The following is a 10,036-nucleotide window of genomic DNA, read 5'->3' on the forward strand; positions in this document are numbered from 1 at the left end:
ACACAAATGAAGTGGTCATTCCATGCTCCTCCCCCCCTTATTCCCACTTTTCCTGCTTCCCGACACATCTTTCTCCCCTTCCTCTCTACTTAGTGGTCAACCCCCCAATCACACTCATCTAAAGTAGATTTCAAACCCCACCAATCTGTGGTTTGTACAGCATCTTTTAAGACTGGAGCTTAACTTCTAAAAAGAGAGGCTCTGGAGTAACTGGAAACTGGAACTTCCGTTTTCTCAAAGCCCTATTTTCTAATCCCACCAATGTGTAGGTTGGACTATGGGTTACATCTGGTTGACATACCTCTTGGAGCTAGGAATATTGCATGCATGGTGGGATACAGCCTCCCTGCTATGCATGCACTGTAAAGTGTGAACTGGGTGCACCACGGTCCCCATAGACTTTCTATCTCAGAGGATTGGCCAAATGCACACCTTACATTTTACATGCAGTAAGCTGCCCTTGCCACCCTGCATTGCATAACATATCCCTGGATTTTCTGAAATAAGTGAAGCAGGTTTTAGTAAGGAAGACAATAAACTCGGCTAATGTTTGATGCTCCTCTCGAGCACTATCAATTCACATCTTCCAGGGCTGAATCTGGACAGTGAAAATTGGCTTTGACAGCACATATTCATTCTATTAAGTCCTTGCTAATGCACCAGGTCAATACAGACGATGCTACACCTATCAGTAACTTAGCGCAGTGTTTGTATCTGTGGCTGTGGTCTAAATCACTGAGCCTCTTGGGCTTGCTGATCAGAAGGTCGGCGGTTCGAATCCCCGCAATGGGGTGAGCTCCCGTTGCTCTGTCCCAGCTCCTGCCAACCTAGCAGTTAGAAAGCATGTCAAATGCAAGTAGATAAATAGGTACCGCTGCGGCAGGAAGGTAAATGGCGTTTCTGTGCGCTCTGGTTTCTGTCATGGTCCTCCATGCGCCAGAAGCGGTTTAGTCATGCTGGCCACATGACCTGGAAAGCTGTCTGTGGACAAACACCAGCTCCCTCGGTCTGAAAGCGAGATGAATGCCGCACCCCATAGTTGCCTTTGACTGGACTTAACCAAGGGTCCTTTACCTTTTTACCTTGTATCTGGAGAAATGCTTGTCCGTAGCCCTTTCCAAAACGGTAAAAAAAAACTTTACTATGTCCCCGTTATCATACAGAAGAGCCGGCACATGACAAAGTTCTGGAGCGGCACTACCGAGAACCAGCTCCCCACACGCTTATACATGAGGTTGCCAACTTTCCCCCCCAGTCCCTGCTCCTCTGCCTGTAGCAGCGGCTTGCTCTGCAGACATGGAGCAAGAGATACTGTTTCTCTCAGTGCTATGAAAAGCTGTACATACTCAGCCCTGCAGATACAGTGGTACCTCGGGTTAATTCGTTCTGGAAGTCCGTTCTTAACCTGAAACTGTTCTTAACCTGAAGTACGACTTTAGCAAATGGGGCCTCCTGCTGCTGTGCGATTTCTGTTCTCATTCTGAAGCAAAGTTCTTAACCCGAGGTATTATTTCTGGGTTAGCGGAGTCTGTAACCTGCAGCGTCTGTAACCTGAAGCGTCTGTAACCCGAGGTACCACTGTATAGCGGATGTTTTAAAGCACAGGACCAGGCTTGGACTGTGTGTGTTTGTGTGTGGTCATCTGTGAGCAAGGTGACAGTTTATTACTCCTTGAAAAAAGGGGTTGTCTGGAGCACAGCCACCCACGGTTAGGGCAAAATAACGTTTAGTAATAGCTGTGGCAACTTTTCCCACTCTGTCCGAAAGCCTTTGGGCCAAAGAATACCCATGAGGCCTCTTTGGGCCTTGCAGCTCGCAGGCCTCATTCCTTGCCTGGACAAAGCAAATTCCAATGCAGAGAAGGCCAAGCAGAGGCTGCCACACAAACAAGGCTAAACCTCCCCGTCGCACATTCACACTTTCCCCACAGTCCTCCAACGACACTAAATATTAATGAGTGGCCTACATTGAAAACCACAAGCACCTGACTCTCCCCTCCCCACCCCCACCCCCCCAACCAGCTCCCTCTCCATCATTCCTTCTGCAGGGCAGCTGCCCTCACGCATCACCGCAGAGACCATCTTCTCTACCAGCAGGAACCCTCCCTCCCCTTCCCCTCCGCCTTCCCCCCTCCCCGCCACCCCCTTCCCCCCACCACCGCCAACTGGGGACTCGCCAGAAGGCAAAGGGGGGCTGGTGCAGCTGAGCAGGAGGAAAGCCGTACCAGCTGTGCACTCATTTCCAGAGGTTTCTCTTCCAGCCCAAGCTTCCTTTGCCGCCCTTCTGCGGAGGCAGTGGCAGTCAAGGCCGGAAGACAGCATTTCCAATAAAAAAAGCAGACAGAATAAGGGGTGGGGGAAATGGCTGTGTGCGTGTTTTCGTTGTTTGTAGGTGAGTTAATTAGACCTTCTTGGAAGACCAACTATTGCTTTGCCCAACCGAGTAAGATCAGAAGCAGCCAAACTAGTGGGGTCTTCTTTTTGGGGGTGCACAGATTTTCTTCCCACTCCAAGCAGGAACAGGGTTGCCAACCAACCAGAAAAATAGTGGTCCAACCAGGTTCTAGTGTTCCAGTTTCTGCTTTTAGTCCAGCTGCCAGAAAAGCAAGGGACAAGGCTGGTTATCCTACCCGCCCCAAGCTGTTTTTATTTTTAGCCGTATGTCAAATCAGGTGAATAGATGGCTTTGGTGTCCCTGCGCTCTCTCCCAGGCCTGCCAGAAATCTCTGCATGGCACTCTTTAGGTCCATTCCCCACCAGATCCACTTGGGACTTTTCCAGGAACCAGCATTTTTCTATTTCAAGCCTTAGCAATCCAGGTAGGGGAAAAACTGCATGCAGAAAGAATAGGATGGACGGAGGAGGTTTGCATCTTCATGCTGGACTGTGGAACAGTTTTGCATTCTCTCTCTTATGTATGCACACATGCACATTCCTCATGCACAGGCACGGACCCATGGAAGGGCTTCCATGCCTTTTACAAGCTACATGCTTTCAGCAGGCAAATCTTTTCCTGCTGTACAGATATTGGGTGATGGGAAACACATTCACTGGTGAATTTCCTCCTATCAAGCAGCAGCGATTGTTTAAAGCAAAGGGTGGTTTTTTTAGGGGGGGTGGAGGAGTGGCAACCCTACATTTACGCTAACACAAGTATATTTATTTTCCACAAGTATGCCCAGAACTCCGAATACTTGCACTTTTTTAAAAAAAGAAAGAAAGAAAAGAAATTAAGATTCTGCACCCAGGCAATTCAAATTCTGTACCAACGAAAACTTGATTCTGTACCCATGGCAGCTGAATATTTTATTCAGGCACCTTTCTGGCACACGGTCGCAGCCATAAGGTTTAGAAACATTCTTCTTCTTTTAACAAAAGTTTAAATTGCCAGGGAGCTGAGCTGGAGACAATATTCTGAATACTTTCTGTTTGCCTGAGGGAAAAGAGCCCTGAGTCTGCCTGTGGCAAATGGTTGGCTAGATTTTAGGGTATGTCTGCACAAGTAATACACTTCACTTCCAGGCGTATTTGGTCATGATTCACGGCCTAGGGAAGCTCGGCAGAGCCAAGCCCTGGAATGTATGGCTTCAGCCCCGAACCCGTTTTCAACGCCAGCATTTTGATATTGAACTTATGAAGCAGGAATGTCATTTAGAGGGAAGATGGCACCATTTTGCCTCCTACTCCCCATTTCAGCCAACATGTCCTTATTTCTTAAAGGCACCTATAGCAGGAATGGAAGAAACCTTTGGCCCTTCAGGATGAACTACAACTCCCATCAGCCCTAACAAGGATGGCCAATGGTCAAGGATGATAGGAGTTGTAGTTCAGCAAAATCGGAAGGGCCAAAGGTTCCCCACACCTGACCTATAATTTGACTCAGTCCATGAATTCTGAGGGCACGGCCAAACTGTCACTATTTTCGGGTGGGATTCAATCACACACCAGCAGCAAACCCAATCCTACTTCAAATTGGACTTCTTGTAATAGGGAACGTGACTGAAAAATGCACTGGGAACTGTAGGGCAATATTTGCTCAATCTAGCAATTGGAGCTTCCAGACGACCTGTTCCTTGAGCAATGACCCAGATTTGTTTGTGGGGAGGATGGACAATGTAGCATCAAAGCAAGTGCCTTCCCTGTCGCTTTCCTTAACTCAAGCATTCCAATATCTAGGGGAAGCAGGGCCTCCCAATCAATTGTGCAATCTGCATGAACAATATGTGATCAAATTCTATTATTCTATGAAATCCTGCCTGAATATAGCGACAGTCTAGAAGCACCCATTGTCTGATCTCCTTGCAAGCAAATTAAGAGGATCAGTGCTCCACAGAAATTTCGTCTCGAAGCAGCCTGAGTGGCAATTGTTACAATCAATCCAAAGGGCAAATGTATTAAGTGTGCGTGTCAAAATGGTGCCCACTGGCAGTCTTATAGGTTGTGTGTATAAAATACCCCACTCTTCTTAACATGCACTGCTTGGTTGCAATTTCATCTTGAATACATCCAATTGGCCTTGATGAAAATCTTGCCTTGCTTGCCTTCACCCCAACTGAATTCCAGAAGGGGCAGCCCTGGTATAAACAGGGCACCTCTGAGGCTTCTCTCCTGATACTGAGCATTTGCTGCCACCCACCTGGCACTCAGGAATGCAAATTTCTAGATGATAAGATGCCACTTCCCCTGAAGTCTTAAACAAAGCTTAACTACCAACGAACAAAAGTCTCATCTCTTTGGAGGCAAAAGTAAAGATAACCTCTTGAGGCTGGCGCCTCTCCCAGTCGGCCAGGGCTTGTCCTTAGAAGTAAGGAGGACGAATTATTCCCTTTGATTCCTCGCCTGTCCTACACGCACATAACACATGCGCACTATCCATTTCCCTTCGTGCTGAGATCCATCCAAACAGCCCAAAGTGGCCCTTGATTGATGGCAGTGTTTGCCCACTAAGAGCACCCTGCGGTCCAATCCTTGCACGTTCCCCAATTCCTCCCCAGTCCCTATTCAAAGACCGGCGGCGTCTCATGTCGGTCCCCGAGGTGCTATTAATTAAAAATACATCCAATTAAATGGCAGGTGAGGACGTGCCACACGAACTCCCTCCTTATCCCGCTACGATTGGCTCATCTGCGCTTTGATTCGAACGAGACGCAGGGAGAGGGAGAGAGAGGCTACAGGAGGGTTCTCTGAACCTGTGCCAACACAAGGCCATGCCAGTCTGTTCGGCTAGCACTGTGTGTGTGTGTGTGTGTGTGTGTGCATGCGTGTGTATATGCACAAGAGACATGGCAGACTGATTTCCATAGCCGGTGGTTGGCGTTATTATATTTCATCAGCTGCGGCCTGGCCCCATTTTTATGCACTCCTTCTCCCAAGTAACTAAGCCTGAATCTAGGAAGGGGAGGAGGAAAAAAGAAAACAGATTCTCTAGCAGAGAAACAGTTGCTAAGTCAACACAGATTCCATTTGAACAAGGTTACTGGAGACGGGGTCTGCAAGCAAAGATTTGCGTAGTCATTTCAAACCAAGATGTTAACTTCTTCGGTTTCTCCCCCCACCTCTGCCCAAGCCCCAGCCTTATTTCTCAGCATCCATCTTTAACAGCTTTCCTTTTCCACAGCTGCTATATACGTAACCCCAAGCCCTTGAAGCCCAAAATAAACCTGATTCAAGAGATCCATGATTTGATCTCAGTACATATTTTTCTTTGGTTAAAAGCAGCTGGCAAGACTCACAGATTTGGATCAGGACTATGGTTCTGAGGGAAGGAGCCTTAACCCTTGCCCTCATGCTGATTCCCCAGCTTAAATCACCCTCAACCTGCTAACAGCCTGGGAGCAGGAAGGCAAGAGGCACAATACAGTATTTACTCTTGTGCAGAGGTTCCGTGGCAGAATGCACACCACTCTGGCAAGCTCTTGATATTCTGTATTTGTGTCACTGTCAATGGCACAAATCCAAGACAGCTTTTGTCCTTTAACCATGCCGAAGTAAAGGGGGAAAACGTTAAACTGCGTAACATTCCATTTCAACGTTTTATTTCTGTATCAACACACAATAATCTACAATGACCCACAACAGCTATAGTCGCTCTTCAGGACGGAGCCAGATATTCATGGGCTCATATTCCAAGCTAATTGTAAGGTATCATGCAGAATCCATGGTTTTAAATTCTGTGCTAATGGGTGGGTCAAGTGTTTGATAACACCTTTTTAAATATAATGTTGACTCCTTACATTCACAAGGATTAGCAATTTAGGCTGCAATCCTATGTCCCCTTTCCGGGGAGTAAACCCACTCGAACACAGTGAGAATTACTTCTGAGCAAACACACACAGGATTGCACCTTCGACTAGGCTTTTGGGCATGAGAATCTGGCGAGGATCAGAAATGCAACTTGCAGAAAAGCAAACCGTGAAACGCCCAAGTTCTAAACAAACATTTGCATTAATAATCTCACATTTCAAGAGTTAAAAGCCTTGGAAAGGGACTCCCAGAGTGAAAACAAAGCCATGTCTGAGAAGACTGAGTAGCAATAGCATAAATATCCACACCAACAGTGGGCAGCATAAACCGACATGGAACACCAAATCCGGCCATTAGGCCGGAAAGTGGGCTTATTCCCAATCCTGGGCGGAAGAAGCCCTATCAAGGTGTTCCCAAGCTTTGGAATCTGCCGCATTTCTTGCCGGCTTCACGTTCCCGCTAATTGGAGATTTTAATCTTCAGCGACTTTCTGCTCAGGGGTGCTGACAGGATCACCAGCTGTGCAGCTATTCCAGGAGCAGCGGCTTTTTAATCAAGCCATCTTGGCAGGGAAGGTGGGGTGGAACTGGGGAAAGGGAGGGGGAGGTAAGTCAAGGGGAGGAGGGGGTGAGGGCTTGGGAGTCCACACACAAACACACAGAGAGGGCCCCCAAAAGAAGGACTTAGCTGTGGGAGGAGAGCTGAGCACAAGAGTGCTCTCCCCACTTGCAACTCCCGACAACCGATAGGCAGAACACTGCCGCTGACCCTGGGAGGTGAAATACAGTCACGATGGCTTATGCGCCTTATGCGCTTGTCAACAAGGGCCTGATGGAGAGGACCACCCCCTGTTCATCTCCACTTTTCCAGGAATCAAAATCGTTCTGCCTCTGCCATACGGGTAGAAGGTCCCATTTCAGCTACCAAGGCTGCTAATAATAATAATAATAATAATAATAATAATAATAATAATATCCCACCCATCTGACTGGGTTGCCCCAGCCACTCTGGGTAACTAAGAATTGTTGCCAAGAGACCATTTCTCGGAGAGTTTGTCCTAGTCTGTTTAAAAGCCACTTGCCACCGCCACATCTTACAGCGGCAGGTTCCATCAGTTTAGGCACGCGTTGCATAAAGAAGTACTTTAGTTTGGCCTCCTTGGTTTGATAAAGGGTGGTGACCCCAACTGGTGGTGGTGTTATAAGAGAGACGGACGGACCTTCGCTTTCACCTTTCCCAATGTTATAAGCCTTTCTCACTGCCTTGTAAGTAGGCACACAAAAGCTTCTAGCCTGAAAAGCTGCCAGCAGCCTTCTGCTCGCTTCAAGCCTCCTCTAGGAACGCGCTGCTTTTCTGCGCTATGGTACAGAGCAGGGCGCTCCCCTCCTCTCCCAGTCTGCTTGGTTCAACCCTTTAGCAGCTGACTCATTCGCTTGCATGCAACCCCTTCTTTGCCTCTATAAGGTGACCAGGTGAAAAAGAGGATGGTGCGCCTTCACCTTTAATGGTTATGAAGACAAAGGAATTTCAGCAGGCAGTTCCTGCATGGCAAGCCATACCTGCTGAAATTTAAAGGTTCAGGAGCCCCTGTCTTCTTGCCATGCAAGCTATACCAGCTGAAATTTCCTCTTCGGCACAACTGTCCTTTTGCACCTGGCCACTCCTATATCTATGCTTGTGCTTAAATGCTTCACGTTCTCCCATCCTGCTGCTTTGGGCTGCAATCCTATGCATGCTAATTTGGGGGCAAAATGGTTGGAATCATTGGGGCTTGCTCCTGAGCAGACATGCATAGGGTTGCATACTTAACGTTCTTAATCAATTTGGCAGATTAAGTTGATGGATTATGCCGAAATGGCAAAAATGACGGGAAGAATCAGAAATCAGGAAGACCAAAATTTCAATAGAGAATGGGGAAAATTTATAATTTATCTTAAAAACCATTGTGTAAACAGCTAAAATCATTAGTAGGATTAGAATAACACTTGTAGTTTAATGGTGAATTTTGGACACAGTGGAGAGGTAAAAGATTTGGAATCTTATAAAAGATGCAGGAGGAAATGACTAAAAATAGGACCCACAAAGGGGAGGAGGGAAGTCCAGGAGATGCTTTGGAACCTTGTTTTTGTGTTGCATGTTGTATATGTGATTGTAAAACTTTAATCTGAAACAGCAAATAAATAAATTTACAGAGTTCTTCATCAATAAGGCCTTTTCTCACAGAAAAGTTCCTCCTACCCTCGGGTCTTTCTGATGGCCCATTTCAGCATGTTTTCCAGCTCCATGACATTCCTTCCAGATATGAGGGAACAAATCTATATGGAAATCACAATGTGGTTATACCAGAGACACCGTTCGGAAGTCCCAATGATCCCTTAAAAGAGTGAATGGCTTTTAAAGCAGTATAGGTCTATGGTGGTACAGATATAGCTCTATGGTACATGCCATTCCCAGACACATCACTTATTTCAGCGGCACTGAGGAACCTGTGGCTCTGCAATGTTGTCAGACTCAAACTCCCATCATTCCCAGCTAGCAATGGACAAGGATGATGAGAGTTGTAGTTCAACAAATTCTGGGGCCTAGTCCTCCATTCTGGCCTTGTAGGGGGTTGGACTAAATGACCCTTGGGGTCTCTTCCAGCTCTACAATTCTACGATTCTATAACAAGAGGCTGAACCTAGGTAAGCTGGTTAGCTATTAGGTTTTGTGCATCTCGGGAGGTCATCTTTGCAAATGGTTTATCAAGCAAAACATGATTAGGGGTTTTCTGTCAGTGGCACAAATCTGCTTTACATACATACGTACATAGCTCTCTCCCCGCTAACTGGTATGGCAATCCCAAGACAAAATTTATTTACCTAAGAACTTCAGTACTGAGCCGCAAGACAAGCAGTTCTAACATGACTTTAGTCAATGTGGCAAAGGGATTGCTGGGTACACCCAGTTAATGGGGTGTAGCATAACAGGCACAGTGATAGGATGCAAAGGAAGCATCAAAGAGCATGCAATATATTTATACTTATTAAAATATTGTTAAATTGTATTTATTTAGTGTGGAGCATTAAATGTGTTAGTTGTTTGTTTTTAAAGAATACTCTTCATATTTGACACCTGCCCATTTTGAGCCTTTAGGAAGGAGTGGAGTATACTTTTTTTTTTAAAAAAAGGAACTTAAAATGAACGGAAAGTAACCAGCAATCAATTTGTGCAGCTCTTTTTTGGTACACAAAATGGCTCCCTGCCCTCCTTCTCCTACGTTTTTACCTTCACCGCCATCTTGGGAACCAGACGCTCAAGGTCCCATTTTATTGACTGGGGAAACGTAGTCTGAGAGGAAGCAATATCCCCCGAGGCAGCGCTGTGAATCAAACGCTGAGCTGGAATCCGAATTGAAGGCAAGACAATCAATCAATGAACAAAACAGACCTCACAACTTTCATTAAAAAAAAAATAAATCCCCAGAAGCATGCCAAGCATGCCTCACCCTCAGTTGCCTGACAGTCTCATTGCTTTCTAACTTGACTTTCCCCAGCCTCCTTTCCACCCCTTATACCTGGTCCCCCTGATCACATAAGTAGTGTCCTATCTCTTTCTCTTCCTTACAATACTTCCTCAAGCCCTCATCTTTTCAGTGAAGTATTTTTCTTAATCTTTATGCCCAACTTTATGCTCAAGTACATGCAACTGCATTTCCTCACACCCATCTGTGGCTACCTATCATCTCTTCCCCTCCCATCTTGTTTATTTGTTTTAATATTGTACATCTCTGTTCTCTTCCATCGTAGAACTCA

At 46.3% G+C, this 10,036-nt stretch overlaps 1 long non-coding RNA gene across 1 annotated transcript in view; it reads right to left on the minus strand.

Moving 5' to 3' along the window:
* The window catches only part of LOC308461448, a 57,704-nt gene extending 47,668 nt beyond the window's left edge, over positions 1 to 10,036 (minus strand). The window contains exon 1 of the long non-coding RNA XR_013978898.1: positions 9,510 to 10,036. This is a non-coding gene — a long non-coding RNA (uncharacterized lncRNA). The remainder of the gene's footprint in view (positions 1 to 9,509) is intronic.

This window comes from Podarcis pityusensis (assembly GCF_964106645.2).
Source record: "Podarcis pityusensis genome assembly, chromosome: 13".
NCBI lineage: Eukaryota > Metazoa > Chordata > Lepidosauria > Squamata > Lacertidae > Podarcis > Podarcis pityusensis.